This window comes from Triticum aestivum, chromosome 2A (assembly GCF_018294505.1).
Source record: "Triticum aestivum cultivar Chinese Spring chromosome 2A, IWGSC CS RefSeq v2.1, whole genome shotgun sequence".
NCBI lineage: Eukaryota > Viridiplantae > Streptophyta > Magnoliopsida > Poales > Poaceae > Triticum > Triticum aestivum.
The window spans coordinates 391,807,814-391,827,037 of record NC_057797.1 but is presented as its reverse complement, the minus strand read 5'-3'; positions in this window follow the sequence as shown (position 1 = coordinate 391,827,037).

The window sequence follows — 19,224 nt, the reverse complement described above, 5'->3', positions numbered from 1 at the left end:
CTCAATCAAGTATCCATCTTATGGATGTGAAGACTCTTCATTCTTGTCTTTCAATTTTCTTATCCGGTGATTCTTAGGAAGATTCTAACGGAGCTTCAAGTTCGTCACTCTTCACTCATTTTCTTCTCTGGTGGATTCAATTCAAGCTTTGTTGATCATATCCCTTTTTCCTCGCTTCAAATGTTTTCTCATGCTGGTGCACCTCTCAATTATCCACTTCTCGCTATTCTATTATTCCGGAGTGCTGAAGATATCTCGTAGATTCAAGTTTCCATTCTCAATTCGTTCAAGCTTTTGCGAGGATGTTACCTCACTCAAGCCATTTATTTCAACCGGTGCAATCTCTCTTTTAAATTGTTCGACTGTGTATCTTTTGAGTGGGCCCTAACCCACAGGTTTTTTCCCAGGATCTTACCTGACTCTTCTTCTCTTTTTTTGGAGTTATTTTCAATTCTTTTCCAAGTTTGACGTAAGAATGAGTTATCATCAGTCATATGTATTTCTCCAATATCACTTTCAAATTCTTTTCATCGTTGGCTCAACCTCTTCACTTTTGATTCTTCCGGAGTGTCTCAACAATTCATGGTGGTGCTTCGCGTCGTCATTCTCGGATTTTGAAGTCGAAGAAGAGTTTCTCTTAAATCTTGCTCCATTCTCTTCAATATTCATGGGTCTAGCTTGACGCCATCCTCTCATAATTGGTTTTAGTTGTGAGAATTATTTTCTCTCATCCGGAGCTATTCAGGAGTCTTTTCAGTTTGATTCTCCACAGCCCATCATCTCAGATTTATTCATTCCAGCTTTCAGCTCGCATTCTCCAAATCATACCGGTGCATCATTCAAATATTTCTCTAATTAGCTCGTGATCTCTTCATTCTCATATATTTATATTACCTCAAGTATCTTCATTCGTTCTCCAATTCTTCCCAGTGAATTGTGCCTTTGCTACTTTCATTTTCAACTCTTACGGTGGTTCGGTCAAGAGTTCTCTTTATTCGTTATCATATCAATTCATTCGTTGTTTCAATCCTACCGGTGGATCGTTGGAGACCTTTCTCAAGTTCGCGATATTTCTATCTTAATCCTTTCTACGAGAATAAGTTGTATTCAATCTGTTGCTTGTCATCAATTTAAATGGGTGAAGGATAAGCATAATGTAATTCTTATTCTTGTTTCATCGAAAAAAATTCAATTCCTTATTCTGGAGGTTCATCATATCACATTCTCGGTTCGAGATGCTTTATCTTTTCTTCCGGAGTTCAAAGTTTCCACTTTATCTCGTCGCAAAGCTTCATTCAATCATTGCAAGGCTTCAATCTTATTCTTTTTCATCCTTCTTTTTGTTTGATCATCCTTTTTGTTACCGGAGTTCTTAATGGATGTTCAACATGATGGTTCACCAATGATTCAACTCCTTCTCGAAGTGTTCATCGAGATTCTTTCCTAAGGAGCTCAAGCATTCTTCATCTTGCAATCCGGAGTGCAATTCTTTCTACCGTATCATCGGAGGTGGTATTATGTCATTCTTGATAATTTGAGTTCATGTTTCATGATTCACATGTTGTTAAGAATGAGGTATTTTAAATCCATCAACCTCTTCGTTGGAGTTATCTTGGGTTATATTTCACCTAAACCTTTACCTAAGGATTGTTGTTATTTGTGGTGCTTTTAAATGATCCAAGCTCTTCATTTATCCTTCCGGTGAGTTAAGCTTCTCATCTCCTTGTTGATATCAATCCAATCTATCATTTTCGGTAGTGGTAGAATTTCACCTCTTAATTTTGAGATGTTCTCCATAAGCCCACTACAACCTTGTTCTTTTGTTGTTGTTAATCCAACTACTCATTTCTAGCATTTGTTGTTAGTGTTGGGGAACATAGTAATTTCAAAAAAATTCCTACGCACACGCAAGATCATGGTGATCAATAGCAACGAGAGGGGAGAGTGTAGTCTACTACCCTCGTAGACCGACAGCGGAAGCGTTATGACAACGCGGTTGATGTAGTCGTACGTCTTCACGGCCCGACCGATCAAGCACCGAAACTACGGCACCTCCGAGTTCTAGCACACGTTCAGCTCGATGACGATCCCTAGTCTCCGATCCAGCAAAATGTCGGGGAAGAGTTATGTCAGCACGACGACGTGGTGACGATCTTGATGTTCTACTGTCGCAGGGCTTCGCCTAAGCACCACTACAATATTATCGAGGACTATGGTGGAGGGGGGCACCGCACACGGCTAAGAGAACGATCTAGAAGATCAACTTGTGTGTCTAGAGGTGCCCCCTGCCCCCGTATATAAAGGAGCAAGGGGGGAGGCCGGCCGGTCCTTGGGGCGCGCCAAGGAGGAGGAGTCCTCCTCCTAGTAGGAGTAGGACTCCCCTCTTTCCTACTCCTACTAGGAGGGGGAAAGGAAGGGGGAGAGGGAGAAGGAAAGGGGGACGCCCCCCCCCCCCTCTCCTAGTCCAATTCGGACCAGAGGGGGAGGGGGCGCGCGGCCCACCCTGGCCGCCCCTCTCTCTCTCCACTAGGGCCCATAAAGCCCATTACTTCTCCCGGGGGTTCCAGTAACCCTCCGGCACTCCGGTTTTCTCCGAAATCACCCGGAACACTTCCGGTGTCCGAATATAGCCGTCCAATATATCAATCTTTATGTCTCGACCATTTCGAGACTCCTCGTCATGTCTGTGATCACATCCGGGACTCCGAACAAACTTCGGTACATTAAAATATATAAACTCATAATGAAACTGTCATCGTAACGTTAAGCGTGCGGACCCTACGGGTTCGAGAACAATGTAGACATGATGAAGACATGTCTCCGGTCAATAACCAATAGTGGAACCTGTATGCTCATATTGGCTCCCACATATTCTACGAAGATCTTTTATCGGTCAGACCGCATAAACAACATACTTTGTTCCCTTTGTCATCGGTATGTTACTTGCCCGAGATTCGATCGTCGGTATCTCAATACCTAGTTCAATCTCGTTACCGGCAAGTCTCTTTACTCGTTTCGTAATACATCATCTCGCAACTAACTCATTAGTTGCAATGCTTGCAAGGCTTATGTGATGTGCATTACCGAGAGGGCCCAGAGATACCTCTCCGACAATCGGAGTGAAAAATCCTAATCTCGAAATACGCCAACCCAACATGTACCTTTGGAGACACCTGTAGAGCTTCTTTATAATCACCCAGTTACGTTGTGACGTTTGGTAGCACACAAAGTGTTCCTCTGGCAAATGGGAGTTGCATAATCTCATAGTCATAGGAACATGTATAAGTCATGAAGAAAGCAATAGCAACATACTAAACGATCATGTGCTAAGCTAATGGAATGGATCATGTCAATCACATCATTCTCCTAATGATGTGATCCCGTTTAATCAAATGACAACACATGTCTATGGTTAGGAAACATAACCATCTTTGATTAACGAGCTAGTCAAGTAGAGGCACACTAGTGACGTTTAGTTTGTCTATGTATTCACACAAGTATTATGTTTCTGGATAATACAGTTCTAGCATGAATAATAAACATTTATCATGATATAAGGAAATAAATAATAACTTATTATTACCTCTAGGGCATATTTCCTTCAGTTAGCATGCTCTCCCAAGATCTTGTTTTTCCCTCCGTCCATTTCATCCCATTTTTTCATTTCTTTAGGAGGCTTTGTGATGTGCTCTCTTCAATCATCATCTCGAATGGTGAGGATTGTGTTCTTTCATTTTATCCAATTATCCGGAGTGTTGTGCCCGTTTGCTCAAGTTCTTTTTGACTTATCAAGTCTTGCATCTCTTTTCAACCGGAGTGCTATACGAATTTGTTCTTCCTTGTTCCTCTTTTCTAACGAGGTGCTTTCAACTTCGTTCATCTCTGTTGCTTTCTTTCTTTCAATTTTCTCAACATCTCAAGCTTATTTGGTTTCACTCGTTTGTCAAAGAAGCAACTTAGTTTTACCTCTTCTCTTCCTCTTTCTTTTCTCTCCGGTGCCATCCTAGATCACGGGACGAGATCCTCTCGTAGTAGTGGAGTGTTGTGATGCCCCAAGACCGGAGCTTCAGATGCCTTCCGTGTTTCCGAGTGTTGTCGGGTGATTCATTTTGGTTCGTTGCATCATGTGCATTGCATCCTGTCATCACGTCATCATGTCATAAGTATTTTGCATCTCAACTAAATAATTTGTGTGGATCTTCGATCCATTTAAATCGAGGGAAGAGTGACTTCTCTTTATAACATTATCCTCCTAATATTTAGGGAGCTATATTAAATATTCTAATAATTTGGATTCACCCATAAACACACTTGCAAATATCCCAATGCCGTTGTTATCTTAATTATTGGTCTCCAACACTGCCATATAATCTTTCATCATATTCCGGAGCTCCACCAAAAATCGGAACATTTTTGGACACCTCTAATTCCTAGTCCTTGTTCAAACCATTTGAATTAAATTCAAATGACTTTGAATTAAAATTCTTGCAATCATGCCTCTCCCATTTTTCATGGACCGTACACATTTTTACGAGTCCATGAAAATTATCCACATGTCCAACTTTTTCCCCTAACCTCTCTTTTTTTCTTTCATATCTTTGTTTTGTTTTTTTTTTGTTCTAAGAGAGAGAGAGGAGGGAAGTCAGCCCAGCTGGGCCTCCCAGCCATCTGCGCCTAGGACCATTTGGCCCAAGGCCATCCCGCCGCTCCAGCCCATCCTAACCCTAGGCCTCGATCCCACATCTCCCTCTCCCTCTCGATCCCTCCCTCGCGCCGCCAGGAGAGGACGCACGCGCCCGATGCCCGATGCCCGATCCCATCTCCCTCTCCTCGATCTCCCTCTCGATTCCCAGGGCCGCCCCCACTTCCCTCGTTCGTCTCCTCCCTCGCCCTCTCCCTCGTCCCTTGCGCTGCCTTCCCCCATCTCCATCGATCCCCACTCCTCCTTTCCTCTACCTCGCGCCCCAGAGGAGCCCCTCTGCCTCGCCCTTGCTCCTCCACGCGTCGGCGACCATGCCCCTGCCGTCCCCGCGCCCTACTGCCTCCTGGAGTGTCACGCCGTCGTCGTTCGTCTTCAACTGCGGGAGCGTAGTTCTCCTCCAACTCCGTCCACTGGCTGCCTTTGTCTGCATCGAGCAGCAGTAGCTCGTCGCCCAGCGACATGGCACCCGCGCCCTCGAGCTCCTTCACCGACGCCTCAAGCCACCGCCGGCTTCCCACACCGCTGCCAGGAACGGGTTTCCCGTCCGCCCAACTCTGGCCCCTCGTGCTGTAGTCTCGCACGCAGCCCTCGTTGACCTTCGAGGCTTCGATCCCCTGCCCGACGCCAAGATCGTAGCTCCATGTCTCCGTGGATGCCAAGCTCTCTTTCGGGGACCTCCTCAAGACCAGGAACGCCGTGACCGAGACCGGCAAGTTCGTCTTCACTAAAAGTCCACACGACCGGAACCGGGGCCTCGTTCTGCTATGTTTTGGACACACTGAGTTCCTCGAAGGCACCGATGCCTAGTATGTCTCAAGATCTGAATCGCCAAGTACCATGACGATACGAGAACAACTACCATCGACGTGCATTTTGCCAAGTACCACTACCGTCGACCCTCGAAGACTCCGTGGACGTCAAGTTTCTCGCCGTGCCCCTGAACATCTACGGAGACTTGTGAGACTAAGAACGTTAACGACTACCGTCGCCACGAGAACGACTACTTCCCACAACGAACCATGAACAACCACTTCCTCTACCATCGCCGAGTACCACTACTTCCCACGACGATCGTGAACGACCACACCGCTTGACCCGAACCGCTCCGATAACGCACGCTTCGAAGGTATAACCCCGAGATGACCGCCCGTGAACGAATGCATGTGTGATGTATGAGATGCCCGTGCTTGCTCCGTGCTCGAATTATCGGTGCACGTTGCCCCTCTTTTGCCTTGTCACCATCGTCGACTCATGGGACACCCGGTATCCGAGAGCGCCCCACCATCTTTTGCACGGATCCGCACACTTCTCCTTTGCATCGGTATCTCAATGGAGTTACCGGAACCGGAACACTATCGTGGCACCGTTTTCGTTATCGTTGCCGTGGCACCCCTTTCCTTTCCACCACAGTGATAAGTACTTCATAATGCTCTTGTCAAACTTTTAATAAAAATTGATAAACTTGTTCATGTCATCCGCATCATGATAACAACAATTAAAATGTTTAAATTGTTGTTGCATTTAATTGCTAAATGCATATGGGGATTTACCGGATTTGTTGTTTGTTATTTCCGGCCTCATTTAAACTTGCCTAAATGTTTAGTTTACTTATGCTCCACCTCTTGCCATGTTTAAACAACACTTAATTTTGTTGAGTACCTAACCGAGAGAGTACTAAATAATTGATGTGGTGTTTCATCAATATGCATCCCCATGCATATTGAGCTCCACTTAATTTGTAGTATTGTTTGTTGCACTTTGCCATGCCATGCCTCATTAAACCGGACATGCATCATACTTGTTTGCGCATCGTGCCATGCTTATGTGATGATTGTTTACTATGTTGTTTGCTTTCTTTCCGGTGTTGCTTCGTCAGGTTAGTTCCGATAACGTGCGTTTGTGAGGATCCATTGGCTACGTCCGTTTGTCTTCTTCATGGACTCGTTCTTCTTCCTTGTGGGATCTCAGGCAAGATGACCATTCCCTCGAAATCACTTCTATCTTTGCTTGCTAGATGCTCGCTCTTTTGCTATGCCTATGCCACGATACCTACCACTTGCTTATCATGCCTCCCATATTGCCATGTCAAGCCTCTAACCCACCTTGTCCTGGCAAAACCGTTTTTTGGCTATGTTACCGCTTTGCTCAGCCCCTCTTATAGCGTTGTTAGTTGCAGGTGAAGATTGGAGTTTGTTCCTTGTTGGAACATGGATATTTTTTGGGATATCACAATATCTCTTATTTAATTAATGCATCTATATACTTGGTAAAGGGTGGAAGGCTCAGCCTTATGCCTGGTGTTTTGTTCCACTCTTGCCGCCCTAGTTTCCGTCATACCAGTGTTATGTTCCTTGATTTTGCGTTCCTTACACGGTTGGGTTATAATGGGAACCCCTTGACAGTTCGCCTTGAATAAAACTCCTCCAGCAAGGCCCAACATTGGTTTTACCATTTGCCACCTAGCGTTTTCTTTCCCTTGGGTCGGCCGGCTCAAGGGTCATCTTTATTTAACCCCCCCCCCCGGGCCAGTGCTTCTCTAAGTGTTGGTCCAACTGAGCGATGTCCGGGGCTACCAGGGGCAACTCTGGGCTGGCCTACCCGACGTCTTGCTCATCCGGTGTGCCCTGAGAACGAGATATGTGCACCTCCTATTGGGATTTGTCGGCACATCTGGGTGGCTTGCTGGTCTTGTTTTACCATTGTCGAAATGTCTTGTAACCGGGATGTTGAGTCTGATCGGACTGTCTTGGGAGAAGGAATATCCTTCATTGACCGTGAGAGCTTGTGATGGGCTAAGTTGGGACACCCCTGCAGGGATTTGAACTTTCGAAAGCCATGCCTACGGTTATGGGCAGATGGGAATTTGTTAATGTCCGGTTGTAGAAAACCTGAAACCTATCTTAATTAAAATGCATCAACCGCGTGTGTAACCGTGATGGTCTCTTCTTGGCGGGGTCTGGAAAGTGAACACGGTGTTGGAGTTATGCTGGACGTAGGTTGTTCTAGGATCACTTCTTGATCATAGTTTCTCGACCGTGCTTTGCCTCCTCTTCTCACTCTCATTTGCGTAAGTTAGCCACCATATATGCTAGTGCTTTCTGCAACTCCACCTCACATACCTTTTCCCTACCTATAAGCTTAAATAGTCTTGATCGCGAGGGTGTGAGATTGCTGAGTCCCCGTGACTCACAAATTCTTCCAAAACCAGTTTGCAGGTGCTGATGAAACCGTGCAGGTGACGCAACCTAGCTCAAGGAGGAGCTCGATGAAGATCATGTTCGTTATGTTGTTCCATTTCCAGTTGATCAGTAGTGGAGCCCAGTTGGGACGATCGGGGATCTGTATAGCTATTGGGGTAGTCTTCTTTTATTTTGGTTCCGTAGTCGGACCTTGATTGTATCTGGATGATGTAATGCTTTATTCATGTATCGTGTGAAGTGGCGATTGTAAGCCAACTATGTATCTCTTTCCCTTATGTATTACATGGGTTGTGTGAAGATTACCTCACTTGCGACATTGCTTACAATGCGGTTATGCCTCTAAGTCGTGCTTCGACACGTGGGAGATATAGCCACATCGTGGGCATTACAGTTACTTGCCCGAGATTCGATCGTCGGTATCTTCATACCTAGTTCAATCTCGTTACCGGCAAGTCTCTTTACTCGTTCCGTAATACATCATCCCATAACTAACTCATTTAGTCACATTGCTTGCAAGGCTTATATTGATGTGCATTACCGAGAGGGCCCAGAGATACCTCTCCGATACTCGGAGTGACAAATCCCAATCTCGATTTATGCCAACCCAATAAACACCTCCGGAGATACCTGTAGAGCATCTTTATAATCACCCTGTTACATTGTGACGTTTGATAGAATACAAGGTATTCCTCTGGTATCCGGGAGTTGCATAATCTCATAGTCGAAGGAATATGTATTTGATATGAAGAAAGCAATAGCAATAAAATTGAACGATCAATATGCTAAGCTAACGAATGGGTCTTGTCCATCACATCATTCTCCTAATGATGTGATCCCGTTATCAAATGACAACTCATGTTCCTGGTTAGGAAACCTTAACCATCTTTGATCAACGAGCTAGTCAAGCAGAGGCTCACTAGGGACACAATGTTTTGTCTATGTATTCACACATGTATCAAGGTTTTCGGTCGATACAATTCTAACATGAATAATAAACATTTATCATGATATAAGGAAATATAAAACAACAACTTTATTATTGCATCTAGGGCATATTTCCTTCATTTCCTCCCAAGCCGCTGCTTCTGGTGACCCTCGACCGTGTGCTCTCCAACTTGGAGGCTCAGTCGCAGCACTCTCGTTCCACCCCTCCCCCCGCTCCTGCTTAGCGACGCTCTACGACCACCTTCCCATCTTCCTCCTCCACCTCCACAGTTCCCTCAAATGGATGCCTGCAACGGAAGGTGAGAGACGCCAACACTTTTAGCGGGAGGGTGGCACGTGAAAACCGGGAAGTCAGAGAGTGTGTCGGAGTGGTGGTTGTAGCTGACGTTAGTGATAATGGCACTGTGCATGGCAAGTAGCTCCATGAGAACAGGCCGGCGAGGCTGTTGCCGGAGAGGTTGAGGTGCGTGAGTGTGGCAAGCCTGGCACCACCAGCAAGATCGCGCCGCCGAGCCCGTGGCTAGGGAGCGACATACACGTTATAGCGCCATCACCTCCCACATCCGCGAGAGCCCATCGAGGAAGGACAACAGTGCCTCCCTCTCTTCTCGTTGCACACATAGGTGACCGGGCCGGGGCTGGCCAATAAAAGCAACGTCAACAACATGATGACAGCCAAGCTGGACCAGGGAAGAAAGGGGGCGAAGAATAAAAAGCCGATGGATGGGACATGGTCCGGCTTAACGATTCAATCTAGGAGCGTCAACATTTGCTACTACCTTTTTGCAGACGAGTAGGTCACGTATGCCATAATCATGATTAAAGTTATGTAATTGCATCGTTAGTGTTTTGCAAAAACTAGTCATAATACAATAGTTTTTGCCAAAAATATATATTAAGCGGTGGTTTGTTAAAACCCTACCAAAAAAATCTCCATTCACATGCATAGGTTGTCAAGAAGGCCAAGCTTGCCGAGCTTCTCCATCCAATCCTTTTCGAAATCGTTTTTGTGTAGACCAATCATGCACCGCATCTTTTTTGAGGGACACGACACATCTTTTCCGATGGAGAAATCACACACCACATTTGAGAAGTGAATTTGATATTTTCAAGAGCTGATAATCCACTGAGTATTATGTTTTCTTATAGTAAATTACGAAAAATCACCACATGTGGGGCTAGGATATCAAGAAATTACTCCCTTCATTTTTATATACAAAGGCACTTTGCTTTTGTGTCAAACTTTGAATTATAGTTTTGGCCAAGAAAATATGGTTGAATGCCATAAAAATATTATCGTAAATTTCTTTCAAATGTGCATCCAATGACATACTTTTTATGATATATAACTCACATTTTATTTGTAATATTAATTGTCAAAGATAGACATAAAGTACAGGGAGGGCCTTGTATTAGTAGATGAAGGGGGTATCATTTTCAACGAAAATCACAAAACCCACAAATTCTAGGACAGGTGTGCAACACACAGATTCACGTTTAAGCTCATCCTAAGGGTGAATCTGACCGGTGCAATCTGCAGATCGGGTTGATGTGACATGCTTATGTGAAAAATGCACCGAGATGGATGTGGGTCTCACCTTCCATTGACTTGCTCTATATCTTGTTCCGGTGGAACGTTTCATCGAGTAGCTTTACGGACATTGTGTGCTCGTGTCTATGCCGACACTCTGTGGCTCATTTAATGTGACTGTGCACGACATGAGCACAACATCTTCACCATGTTTCTTCCCTAGCCTCCTTGACCCACCCCACTTAAGCTACCCGATGTGGCTGCCACCACTTGAGCTGAACAAGGGGGCAACCATCTAGGGCCTTCCCGAACCTTCCAGAAGGTTCCAAATTTCTAGAATCTTTCCGGACCTTCTGTTGCCTTCTCGGTATTATCGGAACACTTCTGTTCTCATCCGAATCACTTTCGAAACCTCTCTGAAACACTTTCAATATTACCAGGACATTTTGGGTGCAGACTCTCACTACGCCCATATGCTTGCCGTCTCTTGGCAAAAGGGTGCCTATTTTTTGGCACGCCAGCCGTGTTGGGGAACGTAGTAATTTCAAAATTTTCCTACGCACACGCAAGATCATGGTGATGGCATAGCAACGAGAGGGGAGAGTGTTCGTCCACGTACCCTCGTAGACCGTAAGCGGAAGCGTTATGACAACGCGGTTGATGTAGTCGTACGTCTTCACGATCCGATCGATCCAAGCACCGAACGTACGGCACCTCCGAGTTCAGCACACGTTCAGCTCGATGACGATCCCCGGGCTCCGATCCAGCAAAACTTCGGGGATGAGTTCCGTCAGCACGACGGCATGGTGACGATGATGATATTCTACCGGCGCAGGGCTTTGCCTAAACTCCGCGACGATATGACCGAGGTGGAATATGGTGGAGGGGGGCACCGCACACGGCTAAGAAACGATCCGTAGATCAACTTGTCTTTGGGGTGCCCCCCTGCCCCCGTATATAAAGGAGCAAGGGGAGGAGGTGGCCGGCCAGGGAGAGGCGCGCCAAGGGGAGTCCTACTCCCACCGGGAGTAGGACTCCCTCCTTCCTAGTTCGAGTAGGAGAAGGGGGAAAGAGGGGGAGAGGAGGAAGGAAAGAGGGGCTACACCCCTTGTCCAATTCGGACCAGAGGGGGGCTGCGCGCCTCCTTCCTTTCGGCCTCTCTCCTCAATTCCCGTATAGCCCAATAAGGTCCATATACTCCCCGGCGAATTCTCGTAACTCTCCGGTACTCCGAAAAATACCCGAATCACTCGGAACCTTTCCGAACTCCGAATATAGTCGTCCAATATATCGATCTTTACGTCTCGACCATTTTGAGACTCCTCGTCAAGTCCCCGATCTCATCCGGGACTCCGAACTCCTTCGGTACATCAAAACTCATAAACTCATAATATAACTGTCATCGAAACCTTAAGCGTGCGGACCCTACAGGTTCGAGAACTATGTAGACATGACCTAGAATTATTCTTGGTCAATAACCAATAGCGGAACCTGGATGCCCATATTGGCTCCTACATATTCTACGAAGATCTTTATCGGTCAAACCGCATAACAACATACTTTGTTCCCTTTGTCATCGGTATGTTACTTGCCCGAGATTCGATCGTCGGTATCCAATACCTAGTTCAATCTCGTTACCGGCAAGTCTCTTTACTCGTTACGTAATGCATTATTCCGTAACTAACTCATTAGCTACATTGCTTGCAAGGCTTATAGTGATGTGCATTACCGAGAGGGCCCAGAGATACCTCTCCGACAATCGGAGTGACAAAACCTAATCTCGAAATACGCCAACCCAACATGTACCTTCGGAGACACCTGTAGTACTCCTTTATAATCACCCAGTTACGTTGTGACGTTTGGTAGCACCCAAAGTGTTCCTCCGGTAAACGGGAGTTGCATAATCTCATAGTTACAGGAACATGTATAAGTCATGAAGAAAGCAATAGCAACATACTAAACGATCAAGTGCTAGGCTAACGGAATGGGTCATGTCAATCACATCATTCTCCTAATGATGCGATCCCATTAATCAAATGACAACACATGTCTATGGTTAGGAAACATAACCATCTTTGATTAATGAGCTAGTCAAGTAGAGGCATACTAGTGACTATATGTTTGTCTATGTATTCACACATGTATTATGTTTCCGGTTAATACAATTCTAGCATGAATAATAAACATTTATCATGAAATAAGGAAATAAATAATAACTTTATTATTGCCTCTAGGGCATATTTCCTTCAGTCTCCCACTTGCACTAGAGTCAATAATCTAGTTCACATCGCTATGTGATTTAACATCAATATTCACATCGGCATGTGATTAATACCCATAGTTCACATCATCATGTGATCAACACCCAAAGGGTTTACTAGAGTCAATAATCTAGTTCACAATGCTATGTGATTAACACCCAAAAGAGTACTAAGGTATGATCATGTTTTGCTCGTGAGAGAAGCTTAGTCAACGGGTCTGTCATATTCAGAGTCGTATGTATTTCGCAAATATTCTATGTCCACAATTCTTTGCACGGAGCTACTCTAGCTAATTGCTCCCACTTTCAATATGTATCTAGATTGAGACTTAGAGTCATCTGGATTGGTGAAAAAGCTTGCATCGTTGTAACTATTACAACGGGCTGTTTTATCACCTCCATAATCGAGAAACATCTCCTTAGTCCTCACTAAGGATATTCTTGACCCATGTCCAGTGATCTACTTATTAGATCAAAATTGTATTCCTTTGCCAAACACAGAGCAAGGTATACAATAGGTCTGGTTCACAGCATAGCATACTTTATAGAACCTATGACTATGACTGAGGCATAGAGAATGACTTTTCATTCTCTTTCTATTTTCTGCAATGGTCGGGTCTTGAGTCTTACTCAACTTCACACCTTGTAACACAGGCAAGAACTCCTTCTTTGACTATTCCATTTTGAACTATTTCAAAAATTTATCAAGGTATGTACTCATTGAAAAATCTTATCAAGAGTCTTGATCTATCTATACAAATCTTGATGCTCAATGTGTAAGCAGCTTTACCGAGGTCTTGCTTTGAAAAACTCTTATTCAAGTATCCTTTCATGCTATCCAGAATTTCCATATCATTTCCAATTAACAATATGTCATCCACATATAATATTAGAAATGCTACAGAGCTCCCACTCATTTTCTTGTAAATACAGGCTTCTTCAAAAGTCTATATAAAACCATATGCTTTGATCAACTCATCAAAGCGTATATTCCAACTCCGAGATGCTTGCACCAGTCCATAGATGGATCGCTGGAGCTTGCACAATTTGTTAGCACCTTTAGGATTGACAAAACCTTCTGGTTGCATCATATACAACTCTTCTTTAAGAAAACCATTAAGGAATGTAGTTTCGACATCCATTTGCCAGATTTCATAAAACGTGGCAATTGCTAACATGATTCGGACAGACTTAAGCATCGCTACATTTGAGAAAATCTCATTGTAGTCAACACCTTGAACTTGTCGAAAACCTTTTTGCGACAAGTCGAGCTTTGTACATAGTAACACTACTATTAGCGTCTATCTTCCTCTTGAAGATCCATTCATTTAACATGGCTTGCTGATCATCGAGCAAGTCAATCAAAGTCCATACTTTGTTCTCATACATGGATCATATCTCAGATTTCATGGCCTCTAGCCATTTTGCGGAATCTGGGCTCATCATCGCTTCCTCATAGTTCGTAGGTTCATCATGGTCAAGTAACATGACTTCCAGAATAGGATTACCGTACCACTCTGGTGCGGATCTTACTCTGGTAGACCTACGATGTTTAGTAGAAACTTGATCTGAAGTTTCATGATCAATATCATTAGCTTCCTCACTAATTGGTGTAGATGTCACAGGAACCAGTTCTTGTGATGAACTACTTTCCAATAAGGGAGCAGGTACAGTTACCTCATCAAGTTCTACTTTCCTCCCACTCACTTCTTTCGAGAGAAACTCCTTCTCTAGAAAGGATCTATTTTTAGCAACGAATATCTTGCCTTTGGATCTGTGATAGAAGGTGTACCCAACAGTTTCCTTTGGGTATTCTATGAAGACGCACTTCTCCGATTTGGGTTCGAGCTTATCAGGTTGAAACTTTTTCACATAAGCATTGCAGCCCCAAACTTTTAAGAAACGACAACTTTGGTTTCTTGCCAAACCACAATTCATAAGGCGTCGTCTCAACGGATTTAGATGGTGCCCTTTTAACGTGAATGCAGCTGTCTCTAATGCATAACCCCAAAACGATAATGGTAAATCAATAAGAGACATCATAGATCGCACCATATCCAATAAAGTGCGGTTACGACGTTCGGACACACCATAACATTGTGGTGTTCCAGGTGGCGTGAGTTTGTGAAACTATTCCACATTATTTTAATTGAAGACCAAACTCATAACTCAAATATTCGTCTCCGCGATTAGATCGCAGAAACTTTCTTTTCTTGTTACGATGATTTTTCCACTTCACTCTGAAATTCTTTGAACCTTTCAACTATTTCAGACTTATGTTTCATCAAGTAGATATACCCATATCTGCTCAAATCATCTTGTGAAGGTCAGAAAATAACGATACTTGCCACGAGCATCAACACTCATTGGATCACATACATCGATATGTATTATTTCCAACAAGTCAGTAGCTCGTTCCACTGTTCCGAAGAACGGAGTTTTAGTCATCTTGCCCAAAAGGCACGGTTCGCAAGTATCAAATGATTCATAACCAAGTGATTCCGAGAATCCATCTTTATGGAGTTTCTTCATGCGCTTTACACCGATATGACCCAAACGGCAGTGCCACAAATAAGTTGCACTATCATTATTAACTTTGCATCTTTTGGCATCAATATTATGAATATGTGTATCACTACGATCGAGATCCAACAAACTATTTTCATTGGGTGTATGACCATCAAAGGTTTTATTCATTTAAACAGAACAACAATTATTCTCTGATTTTAAATGAATAACCGTATTGCAACAAACATGATCAAATCATATTCATGCTCAACGCAAACACCAAATAACATTTATTTAGGTTCAACACTAATCCCGAAAGTATAGGGAGTGTGCGATGATGATCATATCAATCTTGGAACCACTTCCAACATACATCGCCACTTCACCTTCAACTAGTTTATGTTTATTCTGTAACTCCTGTTTCGAGTTACTAATCTTAGCAACTGAACAAGTATCAAATACTCAGGGGTTACTATAAACACTAGTAAGGTACACATCAATAACATGTATATCAAATATACCCTTGTTCACTTTGCCATCCTTCTTATCCACCAAATATTCAAGGCATTTCCGCTTCTAGTGACCATTTCCTTTGCAGTATAATCACTCAGTTTCAGGCTTTGGTCCAGCTTTGGGCTTCTTCGCGGGAGTGACAACTTGCTTGCCATTCTGCTTGAAGTTCCCTTTCTTTCCCTTTGCCCTTTTCTTGAAACTAGTGGTCTTGTCAATCATCAACACTTGATGCTCTTTCTTGATTTCTACCTTCGTTGATTTCAACATCACGAAGAGCTTGGGAATCACTTTCGTCATCCCTTGCATATTATAGTTCATCACGAAGTTCTACTAACTTGGTGATGGTGACTAGAGAATTCTGTCAATCACTATTTTATCTGGAAGATTAACTCCCACTTGATTCAAGCGATTGTAGTACCCAGACAATCTGAGCACATGCTCACTAGTTGAGCGATTCTCCTCCATCTTTTAGCTATAGAACTTGTTGGAGACTTCATATCTCTCAACTCGGGTATTTGCTTGAAATATTAACTTCAATTCCTGGAACATCTCATATGGTCCATGACGTTCAAAACGTCTTTGAAGTCCCGATTCTAAGCCGTTAAGCATGGTGCACAAAACTATCAGGTAGTCATCATATTGAGCTAGCCAAACGTTCATAACGTCTGCATTTGCTCCTGCAATAGGTCTGTCACCTAGCGGTGCATCAAGGACATAATTTTTCTGTGCAGCAATGAGGATAAACCTCAGATCACGGATCCAATCCGCATCATTGCTACTAACATCTTTCAACACAATTTTCTCTAGGAACATATCAAAATAAACATATGAAAGCAACAACGCAAGCTATTGATCTACAACATAATTTGCAAAATACTACCAGGACTAAGTTCATGATAAATTAAAGTTCAATTAATCATATTACTAAAGAACTCCCACTTAGATAGACATCTCTCTAGTCATCTAAGTGATTACGTGATCCAAATCAACTAAACCATGTCCGATCATCACGTGAGATGGAGTAGTTTCAATGGTGAACATCACTATGTTGATCATATCTACTATATGATTCACGTTCGACCTTTCGGTCTCCGTGTTCCGAGGCCATATCTGTATATGCTAGGCTCGTCAAGTTTAACCTGAGTATTCTGCGTGTGCAACTGTTTTGCACCCGTTGTATTTGAACGTAGAGCCTATCACACCCGATCATCACGTGGTGTCTCAGCACGAAGAACTTTCGCAACGATGCATACTCAGGGAGAACACTTCTTGATAATTATTAGTGAGAGATCATCTTAAAATGCTACCGTCAATCAAAGCAAGATAAGATGCATAAAGGATAAACATCACATGCAATCAATATAAGTGATATGATATGGCCATCATCATCTTGTGCTTGTGATCTCCATCTTCGAAGCACCGTCGTGTTCACCATCGTCACCGGCGCGACACCTTGATCTCCATCGTAGCATCGTTGTCGTTACGCCATCTATTGCTTCTACGACTATAGCTACCGCTTAGTGATAAAGTAAAGCAATTACAGGGCGTTTGCATTTCATACAATAAAGCGACAACCATATGGCTCCTGCCAGTTGCCGATAGCTTCGGTTACAAAACATGATCATCTCATACAATAAAATATAGCATCACGTCTTGACCATATCACATCACAACATGCCCTGCAAAAACAAGTTAGACGTCCTCTACTTTGTTGTTGCAATTTTTACGTGGCTGCTACGGGCTTAGCAAGAACCGTTCTTACCTACGCATCAAAACCACAACGATAGTTTGTCAAGTTGGTGCTGTTTTAACCTTCGCAAGGACCGGGCGTAGCCACACTCGGTTCAACTAAAGTGAGAGAGACAGACACCCGCCGGTCACCTTTAAGCAACGAGTGCTCGTGGCGGTGAAACCAGTCTCGCGTAAGCGTACGCGTAATGTCGGTCCGGGCCGCTTCATCTCACAATGCCGCTGAACCAAAGTATGACATGCTGGTAAGCAGTATGACTTATATCGCCCACAACTCACTTGTGTTCTACTCGTGCATATAACATCAACGCATAAAACCTAGGCTCGGATGCCACTGTTGGGGAACGTAGTAATTTCAAAATTTCCTACGCACACGCAAGATCATGGTGATGGCATAGCAACGAGAGGGGAGAGTGTTCGTCCACGTACCCTCGTAGACCGTAAGCGGAAGCGTTATGACAACGCGGTTGATGTAGTCGTACGTCTTCACGATCCGACCGATCCAAGCACCGAACGTACGGCACCTCCGAGTTCAGCACACGTTCAGCTCGATGACGATCCCCGGGCTCCGATCCAGCAAAGCTTCAGGGATGAGTTCCGTCAGCACGACGGCGTGGTGACGATGATGATGTTCTATCGGCGCAGGGCTTCGCCTAAACTCCGCGACGATATGACCGAGGTGGAATATGGTGGAGGGGGGCACCGCACACGGCTAAGGAACGATCCGTAGATCAACTTGTCTTTGGGGTACCCCCCTGCCCCCGTATATAAAGGAGCAAGGGGAGGAGGCGGCCGGCCAGGGAGAGGCGCGCCAAGGGGAGTCCTACTCCCACCGGGAGTAGGACTCCCTCCTTGTTGGAGTAGGAGAAGGGGGAAAGAGGGGGAGAGGAGGAAGGAAAGAGGGGCTACACCCCTTGTCCAATTCGGACCAGAGGGGGGCTGCGCGCCTCCTTCCTTTCGGCCTCTCTCCTCAATTCCCGTATGGCCCAATAAGGCCCATATACTCCCCGGCGAATTCCCGTAACTCTCCGGTACTCTGAAAAATACCCGAATCACTCGGAACCTTTCCGAACTCCGAATATAGTCGTCCAATATATCGATCTTTACGTCTCGACCATTTTGAGACTCCTCGTCAAGTCCCCAATCTCATCCGGGACTCCGAACTCCTTCGGTACATCAAAACTCATAAACTCATAATATAACTGTCATCGAAACCTTAAGCGTGCGGATCCTACGGGTTCGAGAACTATGTAGACATGACCTAGAATTATTCTTGGTCAATAACCAATAGCGGAACCTGGATGCCCATATTGGCTCCTACATATTCTACGAAGATCTTTATCGGTCAAACCGCATAACAACATACTTTGTTCCCTTTGTCATCGGTATGTTACTTGCCCGAGATTCGATCGTCGGTATCAATACCTAGTTCAATCTCGTTACCGGCAAGTCTCTTTACTCGTTACGTAATGCATCATTCCGTAACTAACTCATTAGCTACATTGCTTGCAAGGCTTATAGTGATGTGCATTACCGAGAGGGCCTAGAGATACCTCTCCGACAATCGGAGTGACAAAACCTAATCTCGAAATACACCAACCCAACATGTACCTTCGGAGACACCTGTAGTACTCCTTTATAATCACCCAGTTACGTTGTGACGTTTGGTAGCACCCAAAGTGTTCCTCCGGTAAACGGGAGTTGCATAATCTCATAGTTACAGGAACATGTATAAGTCATGAAGAAAGCAATAGCAACATACTAAACGATCAAGTGCTAGGCTAACGGAATGTGTCATGTCAATCACATCATTCTC